Source organism: Eleutherodactylus coqui, chromosome 4 (genome assembly GCF_035609145.1).
Source record: "Eleutherodactylus coqui strain aEleCoq1 chromosome 4, aEleCoq1.hap1, whole genome shotgun sequence".
NCBI lineage: Eukaryota > Metazoa > Chordata > Amphibia > Anura > Eleutherodactylidae > Eleutherodactylus > Eleutherodactylus coqui.
This window is the reverse complement of record NC_089840.1, coordinates 13,802,761-13,825,267: the sequence shown is the minus strand read 5'-3', so window position 1 is coordinate 13,825,267 and position 22,507 is coordinate 13,802,761. Positions and strand designations below refer to the sequence as shown.

Below are 22,507 nucleotides of genomic sequence, written 5' to 3'. Positions count from 1 at the left end.
ATGCAGGTAGCCTAGCAACCAAATAGGTTGTGATTGGTTGCATACAGACTGGTCAGGTGACAGAGGCGATAAATAACCAGACACAACGAGCGCAGGAGGGAGAAGTGAGTGAGAAGCCGAGGAAAAAAGTGAAGAAAGGGGGAAACAGGAGGAGAATAGGAGAAACAGGGAGAGAAACAGAGAAAAAGAGAGAAACAGAGGAGAGTCAGCTGTGACAGTGAGTACAGGAAGATAAGAGAGCCTATTCACAGAGCCTGACTAGTCCAAGATTACCATGTGGGCTCTTAAACATTGTGTTTTTGTAGATGCTTTTCCATATCTACAAATCTTGCTTCTGACTCTATTGCCCAACGGCTACAGTCCCTTCTTGACTGAATCTGGTGTATTGGGGGTCTACAAGGCTCACTTTGCCCACGAAAGTACTCTAGGATACATGATGAAATGTACCCTGATTATGACGTAATAAATAGCGCCTACCCTGAGAGCAGTTGTATATGCCATTGACACTTACAGACCGGTGCTGTGAGGGAAGAAGCGTAGAAAATAGGTCTTAACCTAGAGAAAGAGTCTCCTGACCGCTTCCAATGTTACAAATTATTAAAATGAATAGCACGCAAATATCTACACCAAGTGGCAACTCCTCTAGCTAGTCTGGATCTGATCTCTAATTGTGAGAGTGAGAGTCCAAACTGGCCACCTACGGCCTGAGAAGACCTTTCTGTGATTAAAGCTTGCTGCCGTGCAAAGGCAGGGTGATTTCTCTTAATGAAGACCATGCCATGTTATGACAAGACCAACTTCACTCAACGAGGGTCCAGTCAGTACTAGAACTATGGAAGAGCAGTAGCTGAGGTAGCTCCAGTGCCCAACTGACCAGATGTGGGTAACAGCCTCACCGCGTCTGTGGTTGCCCCACCTGTGCCTATCTTGAACCTTCAGAACCCCATTCCTGCCATCCCCAGCAGTTCCTCACTGGTCCAAGACATTAGATAAATGTTAGTAGAGACCACCAATTTCAGCAGGATCTGATAATATCAATGGGGTCCACCAACTCTTCCTGCCAATAGATGATAAGGACTGGGTGTGTTGGCTTTGTTCTTGCAGGAGATAAGCATTAGATTCTTTGTATAATACCTCCATGTACATTATTGTAGTAAAATACTCAGAACGTGTTGTTTTCTGTCATATGTGTCAATTGCACATCCAAGGTGTTAAGTCTGAGTACTTGTCACCTCTTCCAGAATAAAACTCGAAGCTGGAAATACTGACTCTGTTGCCAGGAGAACTCCTTAGATCTATCTTTACTTTTAGAGGAGTTAAGGAGGAAGTACAAAAGGGAGATACCAGTGATGAGTAAACCTCACAGAGTTCAGGGATGCAGAAAGGTTTAAATATCTTTTAGAATGAAACACCTTCACAATCTGGAGAGTTTTATATGATATTCCAAGAATGTCTTGCATATGCATGCACACGGATACAGCAAAGTATTATGCGTGTCTATGGCCAACTCAGACTGATGCCCTGGTCGTGGGGAGTATCACGATGCAGATTCAGGATATGATGCAGCAGAAGGAGTTACAAATATATGCAATATTTACACAAGAACAAAGGAAATAAAATGTTGTAATAGCAAGTAGGCAGATTAACTTGTACATTAGATTTACCTGACGCTAACTACGGCTAACTAAATTTTAGGATCAATTATATTGTATGCACAATGCGGAATAACAGTGATGCGGAGGACAGTATTAAGAAGGCTGTAAAGAGATCAGTCCTGTTAAATAGAAACATAAACTACATGGTCCATACTTTAAGGGGTTAACACTTTGCTACTAGCAATACAGTCCTCCTAAGACATAGCGTTCAAACATCCACTCATATGTCTCTATCCAGTAGGCTCACATCCTTGTGACACTATCTCAGTTCATACCTGCAAGCACTAGCATAGTCCAAGTCTTATACAACAGGCCTGTTGTTTAACTGTATGCAGCCTTACTGTGTGAACACCTAGCTTTTTTTTTTTTTACTGAGGCCAGCCTCACTTACAAGCTGATGACAACAAACTCCTTGATGTCCTTTTTCCCTTTGCTCTGCAGCACAGTCCTGCATTGTCTCTGTCCTTCAGACGCCTCTTCTCCCTGAACTCTGCCATTCACTAAGGCCATACAGCAGCAGCAACTTGAACAGCCCCTCTCACATACATGAACTCAGGGTCCTGCTGCCTTTTCCACTCCAGCAGCAGCTTGTCCTCTCATTAACACAGTCTCTGCACGGCTCCATCTGTGGTGCATCAGAAATCCAGAGGATAGGGGATAACTTGCTGATTGGTGGTGGTCTCACTGCTGAGATCGCTGCCAATCTTAAACCAATCCCATGTCATCCAACCTCCTCAATAGGGGTTTACTGCATGCCCTGCAGTGAGGACGAGACTGAATGGAACGCTGGTCTTGCAAGCACACTGATGCTCCATTCACTTTCAATGGGACTGTGGAGATACCCGAGTGGCAAGCTCTTGGATTTTCCCATCAGCCCCTAATAAAGTGAATGGAGCACCGACTCTGCATGCTCAGCCATCACTCCATTCAGTCTCCACCTCACTTCAGAGGGTGCAGTAAAGATTGGCAAGGTCTCAGTGGTGAGACCCCCGGCAATCAGCAAGTTATCTCCTATCTTGTGGATATCCTATGGATAGGGGATAACATGTAATCTTGGTACAACCCCTTTAAGATTAGATTTTTAGACAATGGCCTCAATGTATTTGAGCCATGACGTCTCTAGAACTGGTGGAGGACCACCCCATGAATAATTAAGAACATTTACCTTTTTACCAGACCCTCCTCTTAATTACCAGGATGTCCATTTAATTATGGTCAGAAACTACAGACATCAACAAGGCTGAAGGAAGAAATCGGTAGTAATTGGAGACGGAGACCGGCTATTTTTTACATTGAAGAAACTTTAAAAAAAAAAGGAAAAAATGCCTTTGCTATTAAAATAGCTCAAAGCCCTGCGTAATAAAGAACGAAAATGTTATACTTGGAGTTGATGAAAGATTGCGTGACAAATAGAGATGTCCCGACCCGCACCCCCTCAATCCCACTGACCTTAATTTGCACTTGATTTATAAGGAAACAAAGCCGCTCTCCATTTGCATTTCCATTACTCTCTGTACATTTACATATTAAGAGAGCCAATTAGTTTGCTAAATGTGATACAAAATGTTCTGTCAAGTGTAAATGAGTGACCACAAAGGCTGGTGGGACTTGTGAGATGCGATTACATGGATAATATGAATAGCCGAAGACTACAAGTTACTAAGACCAAACTCATTGATGTGATCTCGAAAGGTCTTCTACGGGACCTTGGATTTACTGTTCGGGACGCCGTATATCGTCAGACCCAAGAAAGTAAGGAAAGCAGATGAGAATCAGAGTTAAAGGGGTTTTCTTGTACCAGAATTTCAAGTTTTCCCCTATCCACAGGATAGCCACAGCATCGGGGATGACCTGCTGATCAGTGAGGATTAGAGATGAGCGAACGTGTTCTTCCGAGCTTGATATTCGTGCGAATATTAGGGTGTTCGGGATGTTCGTTATACGTAACGAACACCATGCGGTGTTCTGGTTACTTTCACTTCCTTCCCTGAGACGTTAGCGCGCTTTTCTGGCCAATTGAAAGACAGGGAAGGCATTACAACTTCCCCCTGTGACGTTCAAGCCCTATACCACCCCCCTGCAGTGAGTGGCTGGGAAGATCAGGTGTCACCCGAACATAAAAGTCGGCCCCTCCCGCGGTTCGGCTCAGATGCCGTGTGAGTTAGATGAGGGACAGTGCTGTTTGTACCGGAGCTGCTGTAGGGAAAGAATTGGTAGTTAGTGTAGGCTTCAAGACCCCCCAAAGGTCCTTATTAGGGCCACTGATAGCTGTGTGTTGGCTGCTGTTAGCAGTGGCAATTTTTTTTCCTCTCAAAATCGGCTCTGCAGAGCGTTGCACCCGGCATTAGGGACAGAAGTGCTGCATAGGCAGGGAGAGTGTTAGGAGTGAGTGTAGCCTTCAAGAACCTCAACGGTCCTTTCTAGGGCCATATTTATCCGTGTGCAGTACTGTCCAGGCTGCTGTTAGCTGTGCTGCATTTTTTTTTGCTTCTCAAAATCGCCTCTGCAGAGCATTGCACCCTCCATTGATACTGCAGGGAAAGAATTGTGTAGGCAGGGCCACAACACAGTTATTATTCATTGAATATACGCAGTGCTGCCTTTTGCTTGTAAAACAAGTGAAAATAATTCTATTTGTCCTGCCTCTGTCCGTCCTAAGGGCGGTGGACACGTGTCGGCTGCGTGTGCAACCTGTAAAAATCAGACGCACCCAGCTACGTTTTACTCCTGGCTTCGCCATTTGCTTTCCTTAATTGGGAAAAAAAATACCTGCTCTGCCACAGTTAATAACTCTGCTACCCTCACGTTCTGTGACACATTAGCAGGAAAACAGCACAGTTATTAAACTTCTCATGTTCATAGAATATACGCAGTGCTGCCTTTTGGTGCAAAAAAACGGAAAATAATTCTATTTGTCCTGCCTCTGTCCGTCCTAAGGGCGGTGGACACGTGTCGGCTGCGTGTGCAACCTGTAAAAATCAGACGCACCCAGCTACGTTTTACTCCTGGCTTCGCCATTTGCTTTCTTTAATTGGGAAAAAAAATACCTGCTCTGCCACAGTTATTAACTCTGCTACCCTCACGTTCTGTGACACATTAGCAGGAAAACAGCACAGTTATTAAACTTCTCATGTTCATAGAATATACGCAGTGCTGCCTTTTGGTGCAAAAAAACGGAAAATAATTCTATTTGTCCTGCCTCTGTCCGTCCTAAGGGCGGTGGACACGTGTCGGCTGCGTGTGCAACCTGTAAAAATCAGACGCACCCAGCTACGTTTTACTCCTGGCTTCGCCATTTGCTTTCCTTAATTGGGAAAAAAAATACCTGCTCTGCCACAGTTAATAACTCTGCTACCCTCACGTTCTGTGACACATTAGCAGGGACACAGCACAGTTATTAAACTTAGATTATACATTCACTAGAGGCAGTGGGGCCTTTCGTTTTCAAAAAAGGGAAAAAATTATATTTGGCCTGCAGTCTTGCGCCAATTTATTAGCTGCCTGTGAAATCAAATCACTGGTAATACAGCATGCTGAGGGGTAGGGGTAGGCCTAGAGGACGTGGATGCGGACGAGGACGCGGAGGGCCAAGTCAGGGTGTGGGCACAGGCCGAGCTCCTGATTCAGGTGTGTCGCAGCCGACTGCTGCGCGATTAGGAGAGAGGCACGTTTCTGGCGTCCCCACATTCATCGCCCAATTAATGGGTCCACGCGGGAGACGGTTATTAGAAAATGAGCAGTGTGAGCAGGTCCTGTCCTGGATGGCAGAAAGTGCTTCGAGCAACCTATCGTCTACCCGCAGTTCTGCGCCGTCCACTGCTGCCAATCCGAATCCTCTGTCTGCTGCTCCTCCTTCCTCCCAGCCTCCTCACTCCACTACAATAACACCTGCTCAGGAGCGGGAACACTCCCAGGAACTGTTCTCGGGCCCCTGCTCAGATTGGGCAACAGTGGTTCCTCTCCCACCAGAGGAGTTTATCGTCACTGATGCCCAACCATTCGAAAGTTCCCGGGGTCCGGGGGAAGAGGCTGGGGACTTCCGCCAACTGTCTCAACAACTTTCTGTGGGTGAGGAGGACGATGACGATCAGACACAGTTGTCTTGCAGTGAGGTAGTAGTAAGGGCAGTAAGTCCGAGGGAGCAGCGCACAGAGGATTCGGAGGAAGAGCAGCAGGACGATGAGGTGACTGACCCCACCTGGTGTGCAACGCTTACTCAGGAGGACAGGTCTTCAGAGGGGGAGTCAAGGGCATCAGCAGGGCAGGTTGCAAGAGGCAGTGCGGTGGCCAGGGGTAGAGGCAGGGCCAGACCGAATAATCAACCAAGTGTTTCCCAAAGCGCCCCCTCGCGCCATGCCACCCTGCAGAGGCCGAGGTGCTCTAAGGTCTGGCAGTTTTTCACAGAGACGCCTGACGACCGACGAACAGCGGTGTGCAACCTTTGTCGCGCAAAGCTCAGCCGGGGAGCCAACACCAACAGCCTCACCACCACCACCATGCGCAGACATATGATGGCCAAGCACCCCGCAAGGTGGGACGAAGGCCGTTCAGCGCCTCCGGTTTGCACCCCTGCCTCTCCCCCTGTGCCCCAACCTGCCACTGAGATGCAACCCCCCTCTCAGGACACAGGCACTACCGTCTCCTGGCCTGCACCCACACCCTCACCTCCGCTGTCCTCGGCCCCATCCAGCAGTGTAGTTCAGCGCACCGTCCAGCCGTCGCTTGCGCAACTGTTGGAGCGCAAGCGCAAGTACGCCGCCACGCACCCGCACGCTCAAACGTTAACCGTCCGCATAGCAAAATTCATCAGCCTTGAGATGCTGCCGTATAGGGTTGTGGAAACAGAGTCCTTCAAAAGTATCATGGAGGCGGCGGCCCCGCGCTACTCAGTTCCCAGTCGCCACTACTTTTCCCGATGTGCCGTCCCAGCCCTGCACGACCACGTCTCCCGCAACATTGTACGCGCCCTCACCAACGCGGTTACTGCCACGGTCCACTTAACTACGGACACGTGGACAAGCACAGGCGGGCAGGGCCACTACATCTCCCTGACGGCACATTGGGTGAATTTAGTGGAGGCTGGGACAGAGTCAGAGCCTGGGACCGCTCATGTCCTACCCACCCCCAGAATTGCGGGCCCCAGCTCGGTGGTGGTATCTGCGGAGGTGTATGCTTCCTCCACTAAAGCACCCTCCTCCTCCTCCTCCTCCTCTGTCTCGCAATCAAGATGTGTGAGCAGCAGCATGTCGCCAGCAGTCGGTGTCGCGCGGTGTGGCAGCACAGCGGTGGGCAAGCGTCAGCAGGCCGTGCTGAAACTACTCAGCTTAGGCGATAAGAGGCAACGGCCCACGAACTGCTGCAGGGTCTGACACAGCAGACCGACCGCTGGCTTGCGCCGCTGAGCCTCCAACCGGGCATGGTCGTGTGTGGCAACGGCCGTTTCCTGGTGGCGGCTCTGCAGCTCGGCAGCCTCACGCACGTGCCATGCCTGGCCCACGTCTTTAATTTGGTGGTTCAGCGCTTTCTGAAAAGCTACCCACGCTTGTCAGACCTGCTCGTAAAGGCGCGCCGGCTCTGCGCACATTTTCGCAAGTCCCACACGGACGCTGCCACCCTGCGCACCCTGCAACATCACTTTAAGCTGCCAGTGCACCGACTGCTGTGCGACGTGCCCACACGGTGGAACTCTACGCTCCACATGTTGGCCAGGCTCTATGAACAACGTAGAGCTATAGTCGAATACCAACTCCAACATGGGCGGCGCAGTGGGAGTCAGCCTCCTCAATTCCTTTCAGAAGAGTGGGCCTGGTTGGCAGACATCTGCCATGTCCTTGGTAATTTTGAGGAGTCTACCCAGGTGGTGAGCGACGATGCTACAATCATTAGCGTCACCATTCCTCTGCTATGCATCTTGAGAAATTCCCTGCAAACCATAAAGGCAGCTGCTTTGCGCTCGGAAACGGGGGCGGGGGAAGACAGTATGCCGCTGGATAGTCAGAGCACCCTCCTGTCTATATCTCAGCGCGCTCAGGAGGAGGAGGAGGATGAGGAGGATGAGGAGGAGGGGGAAGAGACAGCTTGGGCCGCTGCTGACGGTACACCGGCTGATTGCCTGTCATCCTTTCAGCGTGTATGGCCTGAGGAGGAGGAGGAGGAGGAGGAGGATCCTGAAAGTGATCTTCCTAGTGAAGACAGCCATGTGTTGCGTACAGGTACCCTGGCACACATGGCTGACTTCATGTTAGGATGCCTTTCTCGTGACCCTCGCGTTGCACGCATTCTGGCCACGACGGATTACTGGGTGTACACACTGCTCGATCCACGGTATAAGGAGAACCTGCCCACTCTGATTCCCGAAGAGGAAAGGGGTTCGAGAGTGTTGCTATACCACAGGACCCTTGCGGACAAGCTGATGGTAAAATTCCCAGCCGACAGCGCTAGTGGCAGAAGGCGCAGTACCGAGGGCAAGGTAGCAGGGGATGTGCGTAGATCGAGCAGCATGTACATCCCAGGCAGTGCAACAGTCTTTAAGGGCCTGGCCAGCTTTATGGCTCCCCACCAAGACTGTGTCACCGCTCCCCAGTCACGGCTGAGTCGGCGGGAGCACTGTAAAAGGATGGTGAGGGAGTACGTAGCGGATCGCACGACCATCCTTGGTGACGCCTCTGCCCCCTACAACTACTGGGTGTCGAAGCTGGACATGTGGCCTGAACTAGCGCTGTATGCCCTGGAGGTGCTTGCTTGTCCTGCGGCTAGCGTCTTGTCGGAGAGGGTGTTTAGTGCGGCTGGGGGAATCATCACAGATAAGCGTAGCCGCTTGTCAACCGACAGTGCCGACAGGCTAACACTCATCAAGATGAACAAAGGCTGGATTTCCCCAGACTTCTCTTCTCCACCAGCGGACAGCAGCGATACGTAAGCAATACGTAGGCTGCACCCGCGGATGGAAGCTACGTTCTCTCTCACCATCCAAAACGGGGACATTTCTGCTTCATCAATCTGTGTCTAATATTCCTCCTCCTCCTCCTCCTCCTGCTACTCCTCCTGAAACCTCACGTAATCACGCTGAACGGGCAATTTTTCTTAGGGCCACAAGGCTCACTCAAATAATTTTTCTGAACAATTTTTATAAGTTTCAATGCGCTTAAAAGCGTTGGAACTTTAACTTGAACCAATTTTTCGTTACACTGGGCTGCCTCCAGGCCTAGTTACCACTTAAGCCACATTAACCAAAGCGATTAATGGGTTTCACCTGCCCTCTTGGCTGGCCATGGCCAATTTTTGGGATGTACATTAGTACTGTTGATACAGCAATTTTTGTGGGCCCTCGCCTACAGTGTAATCAAATAAATTTTTAGCCCACCTGCATTACAGCTGACGTTACCTCAGCTGTGTTGGGCAATGCAATGGGATATTTTTGTGTACCGCCGGTGGGTTCCAGGGAGCCACCCATGCTGTAGGTGCACACGGAGTGTAACCTACATGTGTCCACTTGTAAAGAACCCCGGTCAGACTGGGGCATGCAGTGTGGGCCGAAGCCCACCTGTATTACGCACGACATTACTACCTCAGCTGTGTTGGGCAATGCAATGGGATATTTTTGTGTACCGCCGGTGGGTTCCAGGGAGCCACCCATGCTGTAGGTGCACACGGAGTTTTTAATACATCTGTACACTTCTAAAGAACCCCAGTCAGACTGGGGCATGCAGTGTGGGCCGAAGCCCACCTGTATTACGCACGACATTACTACCTCAGCTGTGTTGGGCAATGCAATGGGATATTTCTATGTACCGCCGGTGGCTTCCTGGCACCCACCCAGGCAGTGGGTCCACAGGGAGTTTAACCTACATGTGTCCACTTCTAAAGAACCCCAGTCTGACTGGGGCATGCAGTGTGGGCCGAAGCCCACCTGCATTAAGCACGACATTACTACCTCAGCTGTGTTGGGCAATGCAATGGGATATTTTTATGTACCGCCGGTGGGTTCCAGGGAGCCACCCATGCTGTAGGTGCACACGGAGTGTAACCTACATGTGTCCACTTGTAAAGAACCCCGGTCAGACTGGGGCATGCAGTGTGGGCCGAAGCCCACCTGTATTACGCACGACATTACTACCTCAGCTGTGTTGGGCAATGCAATGGGATATTTCTATGTACCGCCGGTGGCTTCCTGGCACCCACCCATGCTGTGGGTCGACAGGGACTTCACAATAGGGAGTTGTACCTGCCTGTGTCTATGAATTAAAAAGCCCGGTCTAACTGGGGCATGCAGACACCTTGACAGAATGAATAGTGTGTGGCACATAGGCTCCCCATTGCTATGCCTACGTGTGCAGCTCCTGATGGCGGTGGCACAGGATTCTATTTCTCATTGCTTCTGTACAGCATTGTGGGCTATCGCCCCGCCCCTTTTAAAGAGGGCCGCTGCCTAGCCATGCCAACCCTCTGCAGTGTGTGCCTGCGGTTCCTCCTCATGGCAGATGCACTTCTAAATAGACATGAGTGTGGCGTGGCATGAGGGCAGCTGAAGGCTGCGCAGGGACACTTTGGTGTGCGCTGTGGGGGGGAGGGGGGGGCGGTTGGTCAGCATGTAACCCAGGAGAAGTGGCAGCGGAGTGTCATCCAGGCAGTGATTGTGCTTTGTTGTAGCTAGTGTGGTGCTTAGCAAAGGTATGCCATGCTAATGAGGGCTTTTCAGAAGTAAAAGTTGTTGGGAGGGGGGGGGCACTCTTGCCGGTATTGTGGCTTAATAGTGGGACCTGTGAACTTGAGATGCAGCCCAACATGTAGCCCCTCGCCTGCCCTATCTGTTTCTGTGTCATTCCCATCACTTTCTTGAATTGCCCAGATTTTCACACATGAAAACCTTAGCGAGCATCGGCGAAATACAAAAATGCTCTGGTCGCCCATTGACTTCAATGGGGTTCGTTGTTCGAAACGAACCCTCGAACATCGCGGGAAGTTCGTTCCGAATAACGAACACCCGAACATTTTGGTGTTCGCTCATCTCTAGTGAGGATCTCACTACTGATCCCGAGAACGGTGTTCCAATGTCCCCCGTTCTCCTCAGAGTGGGGTTACTACACCCCACACAGTAAGGAGGAGATTAAATGGAGCACAAGTTGCACAAGAGCAATAGCTCCCCATTCACTTTTAATGGGACACCAAAGATGTCCCAAGCGGCCCCTCTCAGGTATTTATGTCAGCCCCATTAAAATGAATGAAGACCTGACCACACATGCTCTGCCAATGCTCCATCCATAGTGACATCACTGCGGGGGGAGAAGTGACCCCCATAGTGATAGTCAGAGCAGGATACGGGAGTCCCAATTCTGAGATCGGTGGGGGACTCAGCAGACCTCACCGATCAGCTAGTTATCCCCCATTGTGTGGATATCCTGTGAATAGGGCACAACTTGTATTTCTAGTACTACTTCCTTAAAGACATACATCACAACTTTTAAGCAACAAAAGGAGGGACAAATTCTGTGGCACACATAGGGCACTGAGGTAAATGAATTACATCAGACCTTGCCCCTTTTACAATAAGCCACACTCTGTGTCTGCTCACAGTAATAGTTCTCCTCAGTGACCCCCTCACATTCATAGTGCCTCTGTTCAATAGTAATGCCCTCCTTCAGTAATAGTGCCTCCGCATGCCATCCTATAGTATTATTACTCCTGCTCAGTAATGATGCCCCCTCATTCCCCCTTCAGTAATAACTCCCCTCCCTGCCCTCCTCAGTAATAAAGCCCTCCTATAAGCAGAAGAGATGAGAAGTGGCGGTTGTCCGTGTGCGCTCGGACACAATTAAGAGACCGGTAGAGTCGGCGGCACTGGGCTCCTCCTGCTGCACTTCTCCACTCATTCTGAGTGCTCCATATCGCAGATCTTCTAAGAATATGAAGTTGATAATATTCTGGACTCCAAGATTTTAAAGGTAAAGACCATATGAAGGAGCTGGTCCGGTGCTGAAACGCGTTGCCGCTGACTCTCCCGGTCTCTTAATTCTGTCGGAGTGCACCAAACACCCGTGGTTTCTCTTCTGCTGTTCTTACCGGAGGATCGCCCAGCTATCGGGTAGCTCGCTGTTAGAAGGACCCTGCTGAATTGCCATTTTTATGTGGCCCCAGGTACCAATTTTCTATTGCTTCAGTTTAATTTCGCATTGTGGTATCGCTTGTTTCTTCCTCATTAATAATGGCTCTTCATGCCTTTTTATTAATAATCTAAAGGAAAGGATCGTGGACGGTAGGATGTAATATCCAACTTATCTTTCATTAGAAATATTAAAACCAGTATAAGATACGCATTTCGGGGTGAACTCCTTCTTCAATCAAGTTGGGTTTGACATCATTTCTGAGACTGCAGGGATAGAGGTCCCAAAAGTGCTGGTGGTACAAGTGGTGGAGCTGGGGACAATGAGAGAAGCCTCTGATACAATTGGGTTTGCTTCACCCCTCTCCTAGCCTCCCCTCCAGTAATAATGACCTTGCATACCCTCCTCAGTAATAATGCCACTACATGTCCCTCTCAGTAATAATGGCACACGCCAGTCCACAATGGCACCAGACCAACCCCATTGCTGACTATAACGGCTTCTGGTATGCTGCCTGAGATTTTCCCGGATAAAATAACACAGCAGGGATTTGGTGCCGGAGACTTGGAACAGAGGATCCAGGAAAGATCTGTACATGGCCTAAGATGCCGATACACCAATGGTCCCCACCTTGAGACTCTGCAGCTGAGGAAAAACTATAATTCCCAGCATGCTCTTCCAGGACTTAATAATAATAATAATAATAATAATCTTTATTTGTATAGCGCCAACATATTCCGCAGCGCTTAGGACTTGCTGGAAGTTGCAGTTTTGCAATAGCAGGAGAACAGCAGGTTGTTGACTGTTATCATAAAAAGTAGAAAACCCAACTAGCCCATAACAACACTTTTCTTTTGCATTACTTTTTGAGCCTGACTGGGTATAGGCTCCTGGGAGTAAAGTTTTTGGGGGCCCCCTCCCTTGTATCAGTGTCTTGTAGAGCGTGGCTGCTTACAATGGACATAAACATAAACATAAGCAGATTCCGAAGATGTCGAATGGATCAACCAACACTCTAATGTGTGTCTGAAGCCCCTCGTTGGTGGAGGCCTCCAGGCAATTGCCCTTTTTGACTAACTGTAAACCTAAACTCACCTGGCAGGAACTGGAGGAAATAAGAGTTTAGATGCGTATCAATATGTTGAGCGGATACTGACTTTTCATAGGAAATGACCCTTGACCTTGCCATCCACAACAGATGTGACCGCGAGTAATGACCTTCCAGGCTGTTTCCTGTGTAAGATCTATGAAAGTAATCCCCTAATAATCCTAATAACCAGATGGAAGACATTCCCCATCTCAGGCTATAGGGACAGCTCAGCATTATGGAAAGTGGACCGTATATGTCCTGGTAAGAAGAAAAGCTTGGGTGTTTTAATGTTAGTGTCATGTCTCCCTGTGTGCACATGAGATGTATGCATTGCTAACCCCTTAATGTCCATTCGTTCATCTTTTGACGGTGACCATTATCTCCCCCCCCCCCCCCCCCCCCCCACAGCAGTTTAGGTCGACCTCTGTTCGTTCTGAAGGATTCTGAAGGAAAAGGACATTACAGTTTAGAATGAACAGGGCTCCTCCTACTTCAAACAGCTGTATCTGTGGTTTTGTAAGGGCTATTAACACGCTGTGAATGTCATTTAAAAGCTAAGATTATCGATAGTCCTTACAGAAACGGAGCTACAGCTGTTTGAAGTGGGGTCGGGAATACTGAATACAGACAGCTGTCAGTCTGTCTACAGAAAAGAGAGGGAGGAAGAGGGAGGACCAGCAGCAGAAAAAAATCTGTGATTCTCCTGTATATCTCCCTGTCCCAGGGGATGAATTTTTGTTCATGTTATCATCCCCCATCAATCAGAGAGCATATTTGTTCTCTGATTGTCTCATATGGGTTTTTTCACAGAAAAGGAGTGAAATGATGATGACTTATCTACACTGTTTAAGCTCACAGATGCTGCAGTCATTGCTGACCCTGACAGCCTAACGTTTTTACAGAAACTTTTTTTCCCTTACACGAGGCTTTAAATATTGAAAAAATATAAAGAGTAAACAAGCTGCACATAATTGGTATCGCGACATCCTCAACAACCCGTACTATAAAACATTATACCATTAATAGCCATTGTGCTAAAAAAAGTATTTATATTGTGCAAAAGTCATGAAACAGGATAAACCCTCTATAAATTTGCTGTTGCCATAATTGTACCGACCCGTGGAATAAAGGTAACATAACATTTAAAGCGCATTGTGAACACCATAAAACACATTGAAGAAAATTATTGTAAAATAGCTTTTTTCCGTTTTTTTTTGTAAAATAGCTTTTTTCTGCTTTTTTTGTAAAATAGCTTTTTTTCCACTGCAAACAAATTTCTAAAAGTTTTTTTAAATACATTATATGTAACCGAAATTGGTTTCTGTAAAAACTAGAACTCGTCCCACAACATACGAGATGTCATACAGCTACACGGACGAAAACATGTTATGGCAGCTGGAACACAAAAGTGGAAACAACTTACTGGATCTTAAGGCTAAAATTAGTTCTGTCATCAAGGGGGTAAAAATGCACTTAAAGCCGGTTTCACCCGGGTCGAAAAATAACGCGATTGTCACGCGATGCAAAGTGAGTAAATAAGCAGAATTATGAAACCAATGATTTGCAATGGATTCCTTCACATTAGCGGCATGCCCTATCTTTCTGCGATGTGCGATTTTTTTTATCGCCCATGTTTCCCTATGGAGCCTCCATTTTATCGCATCTCAATGCACGAAACACGCAGCCTACGGTCGGGTTTCCGGCGGTCTTTGACAGTAGAGACGGTGCAGTAGAGAAGTCTTTTCTGGCTTCTCATCTCTGTATACACAGCGCTCTAGAGGCAGCGGCAAAGGACAGCGCTGCAGGGACTAATGTGATCCGCCACACCGCTGACTGCCACCATTAGGATAGTTTCTTCTCTAACTGCGACTGCAATGTGACTACATACTGCAAACCTCATGACCTACCGGGGCAAACGTTTGACCCCGTTCACACTGAGTTTTTCTTCCCCATGCATTCCAGTTGACACCTGCTTTGGAATCCGCATCTTTTACTATCCCATTAAGTTCAACAGGAAGTGCAGTTCTTACGGCAAGGATATTTTTGCGCAAGGATTTTCAATCTGCGTCGCAATCGACAGACCAATGCTTGAGCGTATTCTGCTTGGAAATCATGCATAATCTGTACCGGAAAATCCGCACGTGGATTCGTCCCGTTACTCACTTAGACATCCTAAAACTGGACCAGGCAGGCAGGACATGCCCCAAAGTTATGACAGCAGCGCACGCTGTGGATTTGGCGCATCTTGCCTGACATGTTAAAGGGGCCATCACAACATAGAACCCAACTTTTCTGTAAGGCATTCCAAACTTATTTGAGGGATCTGACGCTTCTTCAGTGAGTCCTGGAGGAGGGCAGAGCCGTAGCGGAGATTCTTGTGTGATGTGTTCCCATTACTTCCTTCTCCACTCAAAGAAACACACCAAGCAAGGATCACATGATCGGCTGTGGCCAATCAGAGATCAGGTATACTGCAGTGGTAGTCTAACGCTACCAATGGACTGTGGGGATTAGGTAATCTGAAGATTATATGGGCCATCTTGGAGGCCTGAAAACAGGACTGAAGGGACGTCAGAGAACAATATACTCCTCCTCTGGTCCCAGGACAACATTTTGTCCTGAAAGCGGTGGATCACTTTAATTTTTGAGTTTGAAGTTATGTGATTTCATGACATTTTGAAAATTACATTTTTGTAAATAAATTAAGGAAGAGCAATGCTGGCCGTTGTCACATCACGCATTTTGGTATCTTCTTTATTAGTGTAGGATCTCTATACGCTTACCAAAATGTTAACTATCCGAGACAACCCCTTTAATGACAATTGTTCTGTCTATGGTACTAAAAAACGACTGGTTTTGATGTAAGCAGGGTACTGCTGTACTGCCGTTGCCAATTGTTTCTTGATTTTTTTAAATTTGACAGTCAGACTGATATATTAGTGTCTGTTACTTTAAGAACAGGAAGGAACAGGAAGTGAGGCAGAGTGTGTGGGAGCAAGGAGGAGGGAGCGCAGCAATGCTGCTGGTCCTGGAGCAGGGGATACTCCCCAGAGCAGTCCCATGTGGATGACTGCGGCCCTACGGGCATAGAGGTCCTGGATGAGAAACCTAAGCCATCAGTGATCACAGCAGGAGGCACAGAGGAACATACAACCATGACCCGTTTTACTGCTCTACTCAATTCATCAAGCCTATCAGATATGTACCTTAGCTGACCCATACCGACCCAAAGAATGGCTAGTGAGAAAGAGACTTATTAGCGAATAACCCCAGCAAACGGGAAATCCATAGACTTAAGATTTGCCCAACGGCCCAGTAAACGTGAAACACTTTGTTCTTCACCCCAGTCCATCCATTCACTGACACGTTGGATTGTGGCCTGTATAGTACCTTCTGTTGATGCCCCCCTATGGTGAACCTTATAGCGCCCAGATAATACAAGACCTATCATTCACACATGTCCTCGGTCAAAGGCCATAAATGTCACAATCGCTGTCTTTGCTGTTTTATCAGCCTTGAAAATGCAAATATTTCACACCAACACTCAATACTTCCCGGAGTCGGATTGATTTTCCATGGGAAGCACGGCTCATAATCCAGGAAATACTGTGTCCATCCATCAGCGCCGGCTTCCTCCAACCTCATGAAATAATAACTTGTTGCAGAGGAAAATTTCACTTCTACCATCTGCCAAATTCTCATTGGAAACACAAAGTAAAAACCATGGAAATGGCCTCGAAATGTTGCTCCTCACTGCAGTGTAGGTGCGATGTTTAAACATCTATGCGGCCTGAAATGGTGGCCCAGGGGCAGAGTCCTCCTTCCCAGGATTGGCATCGGCTGGTGTTGTAGTCTCTGGGGGGCTAGAGGCCTACTGGTAGGCTGGATTGTAGACTCCTCCAAGGGGAACCTGATGTCTAAATCATCCACCCAGCTCACAAATGGTACTCCTTCCGGTTACCTGGCTTGGTCTCATCACCGTGAGAAGCAACGAAGCCCCCATCCGTAGCCAACTTAACTGAATTTATTACGGTCTGGTTAGTTTCTCTCTGGGCGCTGGGTTGGCACAATCAGTTGATCGTCTCTGTTTACTAACTGCATGGCCTTAGGCTTGGCGCACATGGAGACACTCTCTGTAGACTCTCTCCACCTCTGACCTGACTAACTCTCTCTCTGCCAGGGGGCGGGCGCCACCTAACAATTCATACCATATTGTTGCTATCAGAGTGACGGTGATCTTTGTCACGTTGCGCCTGGTTGCCCATCCCAGCGCCCAGGGGGTACAGTCTTAAAATAAATATTGCTAAAAGAACAGCATTTAAAGACACAGTGGAAACAATGTAACAAAATGTCCAAGGGCTGCAGACACGCTCCTACAGGCCTTGTACACCACCTGACAATCGGCCAAGAACGTTCACCTTAACATTCTTTGGCCTTCTCATTGGGTCTTGTGAACGTGCAAAGATCCGCTGACTAATGAGCAAGCACTCGTTTGCTGGCTGACCGTCTCGTTTATGTGAGCATAAGATGTTTGCTGGTCGGCCGCCCTGTATACTTCTTCATGGAAGCGGGAAGATGTGCAGCTTCATGGGGACAGATGATTGCATTAAAGGGGTATTCCTAAAATTGGCTTTTGTCATCTGTCCATAGGGAAGATGATAAAAGTCTGATCAGCCGGGTCTCACCAGCAATCCTGAGAATGGGGGTCTCATGTCCCCCCTCCGCTACAGACTCAGCAGCGAGGAGGAGATTGAAGTGAGTGGCGGTCATACACATTCATATCAATGGGGCTGATAGAAATAGCTGAGTACAAGCGCCCGGCTATCTCCGGCAGCCCCACTGAAGATGAATGGAGAGGCGTCACACATCCAACCCCCTCCTCACTGCGGGGGATTAATGAGCCTGCAGCAAGGAGTAGAGGGGGGATGTGACCCCTGTTCTCTGAATCTCAGCAGGGAGACCCCAACTGGTTAGAGGTATATCACCTATCCTATGGACAGCTGACAAAAGTCAGTTTTGGGATCACCCCTTTAAGAACTGCTCATCCCTGATGCAGCCTGAACCGGCCGGTGTACGGCCGCACTCACACTAACTAACATTACCGCAATGGTGCCTTTCACACCACTTGGCGCAAATTACGTGCCGAGATAGTATATGTGGATCTGTCAGTGTGCAGCTGTATGCAGTGTACTGCGCACTTCTGCGTGTTCGCCACGCGGGAGATACGCGCCTGGCAGGTGTGGGCACACGCGAGTGTAAGAGCGTCCCAAAGGTCTTGCAGGCGAGTGCCAGTCTCAGTGATCGGTGCCCGTTTACTAGAGTAGATTTACCCCGGTAAGGCCAGGTTTACACGGATGTTTTTCCTACGTGCGCGGCTCTGTGTGGTATCCATATTCAGTCCTTGTTTTATTTTTCTCCGTATGCCGGGCAAGTAGATCAGAGTAGTGTGATGCCACCGCGGCCTCCCTGTGCCCCCGTGTCGTTCCGCCTCGTTATGCGGCCTTGTGCGGTAGAAGTATGAGTAGAAGCATTTAACATGAAAACACATTTATGGACGGAGGAAACAGACTTGACGTTTAACGAGGTGCGCACACGGACGCAGCAAACTGTAACTTGACTTTTCCAAAGTCGTTTCTTGTGTTACGCGCCAGTGTACAGTTTGCAGCGGCTGCGTACATCTCTGGCGCCGTTCACACCTGGGTTTTCTTTTTAATGGGGTTCTCTTGGACTTTATTATAGATGAAGTGTTATTAGAAAAGTCGAAGGTGCGCCCCTCAGAAGCCCCGCCCCTCCACTGTTCACAACGTCCGCTGCCAAAAGCAAACAGCTCTAGATTTCATTGCTTTAAATTGTAGGTTCAAATCCTGAGACTGCACTACTGAGGCTGCACTACCGAGGCTGCACTACCGAGACTGCACTACTGAGGCTGCAGTAACGAGACTGTACTACTGAGACTGCACTACTGATACTGCAGTAACGAGACTGTACTACTGAGGCTGCACTACTGAGACTGCACTACCGAGACTGTACTACTGAGACTGCACTACTGAGGCTGCAGTAACGAGACTGTACTACTGAGACTGCACTACTGAGACTGCAGTAACGAGACTGTACTACTGAGGCTGCACTACTGAGACTGCACTACCGATACTGTACTACTGAGACTGCACTACTGAGGCTGCAGTAACGAGACTGCACTACCGAAGCTGCACTACTGTGGCTTCACTACAAAGACTGCACTACTGAGACTGCACTACCAAGACTGTACTACTGAGACTGCACTACTGAGGCTGCACTACCGAGGCTACACTACTGGGGCTGCAGTAATGAGACAGCACTACTGAGGATCTGATGAGAACATGTCGGGTCCATCAGCTGTTCTGCTGTAGAGGAGACTGCGTGATCCAGGTCACCAAATACTCTCATGTTCTCACATACCAACACACAGCTACCATACAGTACCAGTATGTAGCCATTGTGTAGCGCTGCTATTAGATGACTTTATAGAAACCATCATTTTATGATGGTATAATATGTGTGCTGTATGATGATATATGAGGACTATATGGCGGTATTATATTAGAATTGTATGGGGATATATGAACACTGTATGATGGTATTATATGAGAACTGTATGGTGGTATTATATGTGTGCTGTCTGATGATATATGAGGACTATATGGCGGTATTATATGAGAACTGTATGAGGATATATGAACACTGTATAGTGTTATTATATGTGTGCTGTATGATGATATTTGGGCACTGTATGATGATATATGAGGACTGTATGATGGTATTATATAAGAACTGTATGTACAATGGTATTATATGTGTGCTGTATATGTGTACTTTATGATATATGAGGAGTATATGGTGGTATTATATGAGAACTGTATGATGATATATGGTCACTGTATGATGGAAATATATGACAGCTGTATGATGATTTATGAGCACTGTATGGTGTTATTATATGAGAACTATATGATGATATATGGTCACTATATGATGGTATAATATGTGTGCTGTATGGTTATATATGAGCACTGCATGGTGGTATTATATGAGAACTGTATGATGATATATGGTCATCGTATGATGGTATAATATGTGTGCTGTATGGTTATATATGAGCACTGTATGGTGGTATTATATGAGCACTGTATGATAGTATTATATGAGAGCTGTATGATGATATATGAGCACTTCATGATGGTATTATATGTCTCCTGTATGGTATATGAGAACTGTATGGTGGTATTAAATGAGAACTCTGGGGGGTTTGTATAAGCATTGTATGATAGTATAAGAACGGTATGATGGTATTAAATTAAAAACTATATAATAGTATTACTACCCCTTTTTATAATAGTGCGGTATTATATGATAATACTGTATCAGAACTATATGATGGTATTATATGATCACTACATGATAGCGTTACCTGAGCACGATATGGTAGCATTATATGAGCACTGTATGATAGTATTGCTCCCCCTTTTTATAATAGTCCGACTACCAGGTTGTTTTGAATGCTGCGTTTTTGTGAAATTGTAGCAAATTTTTAATCGCGTTCTCCAGTTTTCTAAACTATAATTATTGCTCTATAATAGCAGAATGTAAATTTCACAAACAAGAGGATAGCCGGACTATTATAAAAAAAGCTGGAATATGAGCATTATATAAGCACTGCATGATGGTATTATATGAGGACTATATGATGGCACTACATGAACGATAGTATTGGTTGAGAACTGTATGGTGGCATTATATGATCATTAATATGATAGTATTACCCCACACTGTGCACTGTGTGGTGGTATTACATAAGCACCGTATGACAGTATTACAGTCTATGAGCATTGCATGATGGTATTTTATGAGTACCGATGGGTAATATTATCTGTACTGTATTATGCAAGTATATGAGCACTGTATGGTGGTATTATATGAGAACAGTATGATGGTATATGAGCACTGTATGGTGGTATTATATGAGAACAGTATGATGGTATATGAGCACTGTATGGTGGTGTTATATAGGCACCGTATGGTGGTATTATATGAGAACAGTATGATGGTATATGAGCACTGTATGGTGGTATTATGTAAGCACAGTATGGTGGTATTATATGAGAACAGTATGATGGTATATGAGCACTGTATGGTGGTATTATATAAGCACAGTATGGTGGTATTATATGAGAACAGTATGATGGTATATGAGCACTGTATGGTGGTATTATGTAAGCACAGTATGGTGGTATTATATGAGAACAGTATGATGGTATATGAGCACTGTATGGTGGTATTATATAAGCACAGTATGGTGGTATTATATGAGAACAGTATGATGGTATATGAGCACTGTATGGTGGTATTATGTAAGCACAGTATGGTGGTATTATATGAGAACAGTATGATGGTATATAAGCGCAGTATGGTGGTATTATATGAGCACTGTATGGTGGTATTATATGAGAACAGTATGATGGTATATGAGCACTGTATGGTGGTATTATGTAAGCACAGTATGGTGGTATTATATGAGAACAGTATGATGGTATATGAGCACTGTATGGTGGTATTATATGAGAACAGTATGATGGTATATGAGCACTGTATGGTGGTATTATATAAGCACAGTATGGTGGTATTATATGAGAACAGTATGATGGTATATAAGCGCAGTATGATGGTATTATATAAGCGCAGTATGGTGGTATTATATGAGCACTGTATGCTGGTATTATATGAGAAAGGTATGGTGGTATTATATGAGAACAGTATGATGGTATTAGACATTTCCCAGCGCTACTACTTAAGCACAGTACAGTATATTATTTTTGCAGTGGTGGCGGCACACTATAGCATTGTTATTTAAATACGCTTTGGAAGGCTTATCTGGCCAACATATGACACTTTATGGCGCTTATACAGATGTAACTTTGCCAGACTTTACTGCTGGGTTGTGACGCCTTTAACTCTCCAAACCCCAAGTGTTATCTAAACCCAATGCATATCCTATAGGAACATGCGCAGTGACCCACAACTACACCAAATTGCCACAGTGTCCAATGGCTCCAATGTACTACTTCACATACAGATATAGCAGAGCTGAATTTGTCATTGAACTCTATGGGTTTTACGCTAGGACGGCGTGTGTCGTGGGACCAAAACGACTGGGTAGCCCAGGAATATCGCGCTGCCACTGACGCTGCGATGCGAGTCGCAGGTTGCAATGGCCACAGCATCCAGTCTGGAGTTTTTGCAACGCCGATGTCACGCTTGCAGTAACCTGCGACTTCACTGGATTCAATGGCAGTGCGAAATCGCTGCGCCAGATAGCGGTTTTGGTCGTACAGCAGCTGTCGCTGAATAGTCAGAGACTTACTCTGTTTTGCGTTCCGTAAGTTGATATAATGGAGCTGCTTTACTTTCACTGCTACTGTATGTAAAACCGCGGAGACTCGTGCCAAATGACAAACTTCTATCTCCATCCCCACGCCTGCCCTCATCTGCTGCGGACTTCAAAGTCTACTAAGGAACAAACTCTCCACATTGTTAGCAGATGTTTAGTCAACATGCAAAGTTAATCAAACTCCATGAGGCCGCTGGATTGCGAAAGCGTAAACCACAGATGTAGCTGAGCTGAGTTT

The 22,507-nt window shown here is 47.0% G+C and overlaps 1 protein-coding gene across 1 annotated transcript in view; it reads right to left on the bottom strand.

Annotated features, from left to right (window-relative positions):
• CYYR1 (cysteine and tyrosine rich 1) overlaps positions 1 to 22,507 on the bottom strand; it is an 85,070-nt gene that overhangs the window by 61,984 nt on the left and 579 nt on the right. The window lies entirely within an intron of this gene.